This window comes from Prunus mume, linkage group LG5 (assembly GCF_029339155.1).
Source record: "Prunus mume cultivar Tortuosa linkage group LG5, ASM2933915v1, whole genome shotgun sequence".
Lineage (NCBI taxonomy): Eukaryota > Viridiplantae > Streptophyta > Magnoliopsida > Rosales > Rosaceae > Prunus > Prunus mume.
This window is the reverse complement of record NC_142702.1, coordinates 14,661,738-14,672,912: the sequence shown is the minus strand read 5'-3', so window position 1 is coordinate 14,672,912 and position 11,175 is coordinate 14,661,738. Positions and strand designations below refer to the sequence as shown.

The 11,175-nt window shown below is 34.7% G+C and overlaps 1 long non-coding RNA gene and 1 pseudogene across 1 annotated transcript; both read right to left on the bottom strand.

The window, feature by feature from the left end:
* Positions 1–3,318: 3,318 nt before the first annotated feature.
* On the bottom strand, positions 3,319–4,196 carry LOC148917051 (uncharacterized). Its single transcript, XR_016127195.1, has 4 exons — positions 4,068–4,196; positions 3,871–3,939; positions 3,696–3,783; positions 3,319–3,564 (listed from the first exon to the last, which is right to left on the bottom strand). It is a non-coding gene; the product is annotated as an uncharacterized LOC148917051 (long non-coding RNA).
* Positions 4,197–8,168: 3,972 nt separating this feature from the next.
* LOC103331324 (xylulose 5-phosphate/phosphate translocator, chloroplastic pseudogene) lies at positions 8,169–10,131 on the bottom strand (annotated as a pseudogene).
* Positions 10,132–11,175: the final 1,044 nt, after the last annotated feature.

Sequence of the window (11,175 nt, the reverse complement as noted above, 5' to 3'; positions counted from 1 at the left end):
GATTGCAAACATGGCATATTTCGAAATTTGGCGCACTGTGATAACCCAAAAACCTTGGCGAGGGCTTGTTGGGAACGCGAGAAGAGCCAGTATTTCCCATCAACCTCAAAAACTAATATATGTAGCACCAAAGCTAAGCTACAAATAATAAGCACAAAAGAAAAGTATAGGGTTTACAAGTTTTTGATCACACTCAATATGTTTTAGCAGTCTCTCCTGGGATTTTATTTGCTTATATAGACACAATTTATATTGTTGCGATATGTTTAATATGATTGATTCCTTACTCCTAGAAGGATTCCTATTTAATATGATTGATTCCTTACTCCTAGAAGGATTCCTGTAGTTACCCTTTTTTTTGAAAATTAAAGATAATAGTATTCAATAATTGGGCATAAAGATCAAATACATGTAGTTACCCATTTTAAAAACAATTAATGATAATTGTATTCAATAATTGGGCATAAAGATCAAATATCCGTAGTTACCCGTTTTATTATAGTTAACTTATTGTATTTATTGTACTAGAGTTTGCACCTTATATGTAGTTAACTTTTTTGGAGACATGCACACGCTTATAATAAAACCAAACTTATCATACGGCATGGCTATCTCCTAATTGAAGACATATTAAATTCAGTTAATTGTTTTTATCACGTAATTCCATATTTTCCCCTCATTAATAATCCACATGCTTTTTGTCATTTACAATGGTATAGACATGCTTTAACTAATTAGAATATGTTTCAGCATACATGGGTTTGCATCCTTTCGTTCACGCTGCCGAGAGAGAGAGAGAGAGAGAGAGTCTCCATGATCCGCGTGGGACCCAAGAAAACCAAACTTATCATACGGCATGGCTATCTCCTAATTGAAGACATATTAAATTCAGTTAATTGTTTTTATCACGTGATTCCATATTTTCCCCTCATTAATAATCCACATGCTTTTTTTCATTTACAATGGTATAGACATGCTTTAACTAATTGAAACTCTTGAAAGCTTGCTGTTTAGGGGTTTAGCGTTTAGTGGGTTCCAATTCCTTTTGCCAAATTTCCCAAAAATTGTGGGGTTTGTAAAGGTGGGTTCTTTTGCAATTGAATTGGGCAAACTGAAAATTGAGGGTTAAGTGGGGTGTGTGTAAATTAATACTTAATCTGAGGGTAGTTTGGGAAGATAGTGGGGTTTCTTAGAAAATGTGAAAATTTGAATTAGAAGTTTGAGTGAACTTAGAACATAAGGTGAACAAAGAGAAGTGTGGGGTTTAAATAGAAAAATTCATAACTAAATGCTTCTTGATTCAATCTTGAATTTGAAAAGAGAGTAAATTATAAATACCTACATTGGGCCCGATTGCAATATTCCTGCATATGCTGATATCAAGCTTGGTGGATATGATATACTCTCTATATTTGCTAGGTCGTGGTTTTAAATTGGATCTCACACCTTTTTCATTTACAAATGGTATAGACATGCTTTAACTAATTAGAATTGGGTTTGAAAAATTGCAAGAAGATTTAAATTGATTTTTGCATTATGACCGTGCGAGCAAATAATTGGTTTACTTAGTCTCCTAACAAGTTCAACTATAGAAAGAGACAATTAGCAAATGGCAAGTGAAACAAACACATCCATCATTCAATCTACCAGTTTGTTAAGAAAAAAAATTTCAAACCATAAAAGAACAGAAACAAATTATCGAGGATGTAACCCCAAACAACAAAATAATTGAGAAAGAAAAACCCTAGCCCCTAAGAGAGGGAGAAAGAAAAAGAGAGAAAAAACTTCATATTCAAGGGTTTTTTTTCCTCAGATCCCGTTGGATCTTCGGTGTCTCTAGCTTTAGGTAGACCTATACCGATCTACTCTTCTTCTGGAAGATTTATTGTCTCAAATCCTGGTTGGCTTCGGTTGTGCCTATTCTTTTTATACTATAATGTTCAACGTCAACTTATATTTTCTTTTTTTCTTTCTTGTTTACCCCAAAGTATTATTTTCTCTTGTCAAAAGAATGGATTTTTTCAATGTTGTAAGGGTGTTATTTGTTTTAAAAGAAAGAAAAAACATGCTAAATTTGTGATGTAAATAGTGTCTCTGAAAATTGATGGCATTTGCAACAATTTAGAGTCACTTAATTATATTATATTAGGATCCAAAATATACAAAAAGACAACGTTAGAGTCAAGCTAGTCCTATTATTTTCTCGAGAATTATATCAATACTAGAATCAGTTTTGTTTTATTAGAAACGATGGACCAAAAGATTAGTCAAACAACATGGGGTCGAGCATTTTCATATTATATTTTAGGGCTGTTCACGGGTCGGGTCGGGCCGGTTCTGGGCCCAAACCACACGCCGAACCGGGCCTTGTCGGTAGGCCCAAATGCTAAACCGTGGACCTCTCTTTTAGGCCCATTTTCGAATTAAGTAGAAACCCGAGTTAGGCGGGCCGGGTTGGTTCGGTTCGGGTATTTGCCGAGGCCCAACAAAAGCAACAATTGAAGGCTTTTTTTATTTATATTTTCCAGGCCCATTCTGTTTTTTGGACATATTTCAACAATTCAAGTTTTGACAGAAACTGTACAGTTTTTCGAGTTTTTCCAGTTTCTCCGCATATCTAAAGTTTTCATCATTCGAATACTTAAAAAAACCATAAAACCATAGCAAATCATCATCCACCACACATCTCAAAATACAGAAATTAATAATTACAGTCCGTAGCAAATTGCGAGAGTAATCTCAATCACAATTTGCATATTTGCAAAGTTCAAAAGAAAATCCAAATAAAAACAAATAAACTTCCATTACATATACACATACAATTCCATGAGTTGTTTCATATTCAAATCAGATTTGCACCTCTGCATAAAGAAAGAAAAACAGTTAGTAAACATATGAATTAATAACACAAAGAAACTACAAATTATGATTAATATAGAAAAGAAAGAAAACCATCGTTTCCTATGATCCCAAAATCAATTCTGTCCACCAAAAATCACAACAGTCAGATTAGATAAATAGAATTAACCAAAATACAAATAATCATAAAACTTAAATTATTACTCAAAGTATGACTTAAAACTTCTGCTGCTAGGGAAGGAAGCGCGGCATAAAGAAGAGAAAATGGGCTTATCTCACATGCACAACTTCTAGTGTTCTTAGAACTAATCCACAGAGAGTCATCCAATAAAAATAACTACAATTCATATGAATAATCAAAGTATGATGTTGTATACAAGCATACAACAGGAGAAAATGAAACTATGATGTCCAATAAATCATGAAATGATAGTTGTAGTGAAGGTAGAAGTTTGCTTCACCGCCAAATTTAGAATACATAAATATATAAATATGCTGATAATTAATAAATGACCATTTAAGAACGCCTATGATAAAAGCATCTCTTACATATCATGCAGAGACAAAATGTTTAACATAACATATTCCAAATCTCTTGTTTAACACGCGAGAGAGAGAGAGAGAGAGAGAGAGAGATCTATACCTGCCGCCTGGTGTAGATAGAAACTTCTTGATGAGGATCGACAAATAAAAAGTACTCTAATCCTGATACAAGCGAACAATCAATAAATTGAAAGCGCAAGTAGAAACTACATGCATATAACATTAGTAGGGAAAACAATTTCCCACACTCAGTAACCAGATGATGCAAGCAAAAAAGCAAATATTTCACCCACCAGCCGAGCAATAACAAAAGCTGCTACAAGTAATGACCAGGACACTCAACAAAAGACCAAGATCCATAAAAACACAAGATCCAGTGTGCTGAAATAACAAACATAAGCGTTTAGCCAAGCAACTAAGTCATTATTAACAAGATCCATAAAAACGCAAGAAATAAAGAGGACTTACAGAGAAGAAGTCTGTCTTCCTTCAGACCTGGGGTAATACAAATATAAACGAAGGAATTTATACGAATACCTACAAATCATGCCCAAAATAAATATAAATTTCCAACCCTAAAATAAATATAAATATAAAATAAAAAATCACAACATAGTCAGACTCGTTCATGAGAACTAAGAGAGAAAAATTACAGATATTAGTACCTTAAAGCCCTAACTCGTTCATGAGAATTTGCGGCTCAAATTGACAGAAAAATCGAGTGAGGAAAACTGAGAGAGAATGGCTGAGAGAGAGCAAGAGTGACCGTGAGAGAGAGCGAGAGTGACCGTGAGAGAGAGCAAGAGTGACAGAGAGAATGGCTGAGAAAGAGATAGCGAGATTGACCGGGAGAAAACGCAGCGATGTGAGAGAGAGCCACGCTGCGAGAGTCACCGAGAGAGAGAGAGAACAGTGATGAGAGCTTGAAAGAAGAAGTCGACGGTTTGGTTTGGGGAGAGGAGGTTGAGTGAGAGAGGCAGATCGATCGAGAGAAAGCGAAAAAAATTTGGAGCGGCTGAAATGAAATGTTAGGGTTTCATGAGCGAAGCGATCGAGTGTCAAGGCGTACACTGGCTTAAAATGGACGAATCAGCCACATGTTAAAATTTATTTTTAAATAATATAATTTAAAATGTTCGGTCCGGTCCGGTTTTCACCGGTTTTTCAAAAATTAAACCGGTTCATGGCCGGTTCGGTCGGGTTTTTTTGGTTCATGGATTTTTATTATAAAATGAACCAAACCACCAAAAGCGGTCCGGTTCGGTCAGGTTTTCGGTTATAATGCCCACCCCTATTATATTTTATTCTGCAAAAGAATTTATTTATAATACAAGGTTGTAAATCCTAATAGGGTTATACAAGGAAATAAGATAAAATTTTAATTACACAATATCTGTACAAAAGGAAAGAAATAAAATCCTAATTATCCAAGATCTCTCAACAATCTCCCTCTAATCCAAGCGTAGCAAATAGCTCTGCTTGCACAGCTTTCCATCAACATACTAAAACTGAATAATCTTGACTACTATCGTATCAAAGACCATCAGAAATTGGGGCCCGTTTGGTTCAAGGAGTCAATAGTACAAGTAGTTAAGTGGTTACAAGAATAGATACTTCAACGTAAATTTACAGAAATATGTGAACAACGAAAAAAGGAATGCAAGAACCAGGCTTCTTTTTTTTTTGGAACATTGGCATGTGATCTAGTTCATCATCTAGCCTAATCCTAACCCTAACCCTTTTCCATATTCCCTTACTAACTGGGCTAGCCCCAAACCTTATGAACCGGTTCAACTTTTACTATGTAAACTATTGCAATGAACAGGAGTTCAAACAAACTGAGCTTTTTTTTTTGGTTCTCTATGAGCTCCTACTCATTACATCTAACAAATAATGTTAAAAAAACATAGACATTCTTATCTAAAGTTGGCTAGGAGACAACTGAATTAGATTTAGCATAGACTAAATAGAGAGCCTAGAGTTTTAACTTTTTAATATATGGGTGCCATCCTCTTTCAGTTACATCAGAATTTAATTCGGGAAAATGCAGTCCTTCAAACAATGAACCATGATGGCTACATAAAACGTTCCCACTCATCAGAAAGCAAACAGTACAATTACTTTAGTAGATTATGAGACCTTCATAAATCATTCATTAGGTTATTCGATGCATTTTGAGTAGCACGTCAGTTGAATGGTATGAAATTATTAAAGAGGATTGTTAGAAAGTACGCTACTTGATTATGTTATTTAAAGGTATCCAAACAATAATAGATACTCATGTTACTAAGTATTGTGTCAAATGACACCATAACTCCTAGACTGGAACATATGGACTCAAAATCATACAATTATTGCATCCTTAATAGGCTCTGCTAGAGTTCTATCAAATTCAAATCATATTAGCTCCCGAAAGTAATCTCATTTGGGAATTTGACATCCAGTAAAAGATAATACGACATATACTATTCGAGAACAATTGGTGCATCTATATTATCACCATCGAGCTTGTCTACAAATTCATATGGGATGTCACCTCTAAGAATTTGGACCCTGAATACTAGCCTAGTACTGCTGCACTCTAGTTTCTCAAACACACTTGCATCTCCAACCTTCAAATTGTTGTCAATGGCAAATGCTCTCAAGTTATCAAGCCTTTTATGACTGGATGGTCCATGATATATCATCTCTCAGTTCTTGCCTCGAAATGTGAGAACCGTAGGGATTGAACAGGAAGGTAGTGTTGCCCTACATTTGCCTGGGACCACATGCTCGAACAAATTATTGTTTCAAAGAATTAGACTAATTAAAGAGAAGAAAATGATAACCCAAATTAGAGAATTAGCAATGCACATTATTGCCTACGATTGCAAAGAAAAAGAAAGTTTTAGCAGTAGGCATATTATTTTTCGCTTGAACATTGGAAATTACAGGATAATTACCAGTTGGTACATGGGTTTGATAGTTGTTTTCGTGAGAACCATATCAAAAAAGGGTTCCCAGAAAGTGGCCAAAATTCATCCCCTTCCAGTTCAATCACAGGATTTGATGTGGGTAGGTCTCCCATTTGAGGTTCTCCCATTTCATCAACCGGAAATTAATAAAGAAATTATATACAAAAACTATTATAATATTGATGAAAAGATACCCAACAATACAAACAAAACACAAAAAACATCTTATGATGAAGAAGAGATCATGAATTTTAAAGGTTATGGAAAGTTGCAAAGAATTTCACAAAACTTCAGAATTATGCTAATTTGTATAATTTGTGAGAAGAAGAGAGCCAACCAGAAAAAAAAGAAAAAAAAAAGAATCTAAGCTCGGTTTAAGAACTTTGCTAATTTGTTTTTGGTAAGACAATAGGGTCATATATTCCTAATTTATATATGTATTTCCTAAAATTTGAAAATTGAAAATTGAAAATTGAAATAGCATAGTCTAATTTTGCCTCCAAATCTTTCTGGCAATTTTGCTTCCTTTTTGCTGAGAAGTCTTCGTTTCTTTCTTTATTGACCTGTGTTGTTAATTTGCATATTTTGTAACCGCTGGTCTGACAAACTAATCCCATGTGGATTATGATATCTATAGTTCTATAATATAGATATCAATTTCTAGTTTTTCATTCTTCTTGTTTATTTGGTGTTTGGCACAAGTGATATTGGAAAGGTGAAATTCGAACACAGGACCTTTGGTGTAGGAAAAACTGCTATTCGCTACTTGAGCTGCATGTCTCTTGCTTCCACTCTCCTTGTTTAATTCATCAAAAAATTCCAATAGTGCCACATCTATGATGACCTTTCCCCAAGTTAAAGAAAAATATGAATTTATGAATTGTGAGGGTCATTAAAGATGTGGCACACTCTTTAACTAATAAATAAAAAATCTGATAAGAGTACCCAAATTCGTATACCAAGAAATAACAAGCACGCAAAAAGAATAGGTAACTGATGAGCTAATATGGTGGTTGAAAAAGAATCCTCTTTAATATAGTAAAGCAAGACAACATGCATTTTTTTAAAGTATTTTCAATTGCATTTATTGAAAAAGACAAACTGAATTTATAAAAAATGAAAGAGTTCACTTAAAAGTCACGCGCACAAGGGTGGGTTCGAACTCCTCTCCATCCAAATATACGTTGCCCCTTAACCACCACACTAGTCATCAACTTGTCATTCTTACTTATGAAATCTCAAATTTATAACTGTTGCGAGCTGTTTTTCAAAATAGAAATTAACATAATTACTTATTGTTTTATATTGTTGATCAGTTACTTAATTACTTAATATAATTTATTTCTTTCCTATTTAATCAACTTAAATCACTCAAACCCACTATGCAATGCATTTCTTACCAATTTTTTGTGTCAAAATAATAGATGATTGACTAAATAAACTTCTTCTAAAGTTTCATTACAAATTTCCATGTATTTATCACAATTTTTGTGATTTTTATCCAATTTTTATTGATATCGATATTTCTCAATATTTCCATATTTTTGAACCACTGATATTTCCGTCTTTTCGAACCACCGATATTAACGAAACTTTCGATATTTAAGACCTTGTGTGTAACCAAAAAGAACTTTGCACTTAGCTTCTTAGGTATGTAGGCACAAATAAACACACAAACTAAACAATTCAAACAAAACTTAGCAAGCAACAAGCATATAACAAGTGAAATAGGGAGAAGAAAGGCCTAATCAATCCTAATGAAATTTACCGTTAATACACAGAGAAATGAAGATAAATATCAAAGAGAAGATCTCATGAAATAAAACCTTGGACATTAGTAAAACTTGATAGCTATTAGCTGTGGAATAAACCAGAGCAAATCACAAATTTTACCAGATCAAAGAATAATACACTTGAAGCAGACCAAGTAAAAACTATGTTCAATTCTTCTTTTCACCGCCCTTTTGCTTTTTAGATGCTGTTGCCTGTGAATACAGGAAAGTCCCAAATATCGCAAGGGCGGATCCAAGGGCATTAAGAGGTCTAACTGGATTTCTGAACACCAACACAGTAGATACAATTACCACCACTCTCTTCATTGTGTTTCCAACTGAAAATGTCAAGGGGCTAATTTCATCAAGAGCCTGATAAGATGACTGGTTATAGAGATGGTAAAACACTCCAGATAACAACACCCATATATAAAATGTGGATGGTTTTCCTACAGTTGCAATAGCTCTGTGATACCCTTGAACCCATTGAGACCCTTCAACAAAAATAGCCACAGGAAACAGATAGAGGAGTGAAAGTATAGTGATCCAACCATACAAATTCAACCCATCTACCTCCTTGAAGTTCTGTAAACTGCGTTTTGAGTAAATATTCCTCAACACAAACCCAACATTGCTAATCAACGCACCCCACAGGCCTTGGAAATTGAATGACACCTCAGTAATTGCAGCTAGAGAACAACCCAAGACAATAGGGAGGATTGAAAGCCAGACCTGTAAAGGGTTGGAATCGCCTAGGAACGACGAAAAGACAACCGAGAAAACAGGCCACCTTAGAGAATGAGACACATGCTGAGATGTGGCCTATTGTGTGGAACAATGCAGGTCCAAGGAGTGCAACTATGAATGGTTTTGATATTTTGGGGCATGGTTGGAGCTTCAAAGACCAGAGAACCAACATCCAAACAGACCCAGCAAAGGGCTGAAAAGAAGCAAGAAGCCATGGAAATGGGAAAATATTTAATATCTTCTTGTTGTAAATGTTAAAGACAATGTTCTGGAAGTACCAGAGCCCAAAAATAAGTGCAAGCTGGGCGGTTGTGGCCTTGGGTTGGGCTTTGAAACTGCAGCTTCACTTTCTCCTCCTTCCGGATTGGCCGAGTTTGGCTCCTTGACAAATAATTAAAATTTGTATATACAATATTTGCATTAACTGGGATTTTTTTTTTTTGGATTGACTGGTGGATTTGAATTTAAAATCTCTGTGCAACATTGAGAAGAGTTATTTACACCAATACTTCCAGAGGTTTTCAGTGTTTACACAAAATCCTTTGAGGTTTCAAAAATTACAAAAAAAAAACCCCTTGAGATTTCAGATTGTTTTCACAAAACCTTTTTTTTTTTTATTGATTATTTATTCAAAAATTGATGATTTCACAAAAAAAGAACTTATGCAAATGGCAAAATTAACCTCAGTAAGTGTATGTGCAAGCTAATCTCAAAGGCTAACTTTGTCATTTGGATAAAATTTTCACCCTATTATGTGCAAGCTAATCTCAAAATAATGTCCTATTAAAAAAATGATAAATAATATTACAACTTAACTAAATGCTTCTTAACCCTATTATTAAGTCTAACTAACTCAATAACTAAAGAGTTTTTTTTATTTAAACCCCACACTTCTCTTTATTCACCCCAATACTTAAATCATTAAGATATTAAGTTTTATTATTGTGTAAAAAGATAAAAAAAAATCAACCAACGTAATATTTAACTCTAGTACATCTATATACACCCCCCTCCAGAAACAAGTTCAAGTGCATGGCTCAATATCCCACCGCGTACCACACCACCACCACCCCCTCTAATTGCCTAAATTCGTCTTTAGCTACTGAAACTTTATCATCGTCATCATCATTGTTACCCCTATGCATATGCACGATTGAAACCCTTGGACTCCAATTTTTAGAACCATGGTAGTGCCCAAGCCCACTGGAAGACTGCGGCGCAAGGAGGTGCACTGCACCTCCGGCCGAAAACTCCATTAGAGCTGCTGGAGTTGCACCTCTGCTTCAAACCAGTGACACACACCACATGTTCGATGAAATGTGCAAACCACTGGGTGATGCGCTTTGTTGGTGCGCGTTTTATTTATTTATTTATTTATTTTAATGAAGCTGGCCAAAATGACGTTGTTTTGGACCAGGCTTTTTAAAAGGCATTGTTTATATATATAAACCTGGCTAAAACGACGTCGTTTTGGTCCGGGTTTTTAATTTTAAAAACGAAACTGCTGTAATTCGTGGGCTTTTCAAGGGGCTTCTATAATTCATTACTTAATTGGGTTTTAATTGCGAGTTCTCATTATTCAATTGGGTTTTGGGAATTCCTTAATTAAGTAGGACTGAGAATTCTCTTTATAAAAGACCAATTTAACATCACCCAATTTCATCAAAGTGTGTGGGCATCACAAGAATCCTGCGTTTTTTTTTCCTTCTTGAGTACGCCAATCCAAAGTAAGTCGAATGCATTTTTTTTTTCTTGAGCAAATGCCAATTTTGTTTATTCTTTTTTTAATAATTTTTTTTTCTTATTTAGCTCTCTATGTATTAGTAAGATCAATAGCAAACTCGAGGAGGAAGAGACTACATGACACTTCGAGGTATAATTAATTTTTATTCATTTATTTAATTGATAATTTGATATTGATTTATTTATTTAATTGATAAATTATAGTCAATTAGTCATAGTAATAGATATAAAACCCTTATTTTGTTTTAATTGTACAGTTATGGAATGGTACTTTCAGAGAAAGAGTTTAAATCCTCCTTCAAATAATCCAGGTAGTTCAAATCCTCCTTCAAATAATCCGTCTAGTTCCAACCCTCCTTCAAATAATCTGGCTAGTTCAAATCATCCTTCAAATAATCTGCCTACTTAGCTTTTAAAAATTGCACCTCCGTTGAAAAATTTCTAGGTCCGCCGCTGCCCAAGCCACTAGAACCCAGGGGTTGTGCGAGATGATGCCATCCTTGACGATTCTCTTCCTTCTCAACATTGCTCTCGAAGCCATTTCTCACTTTTACTTT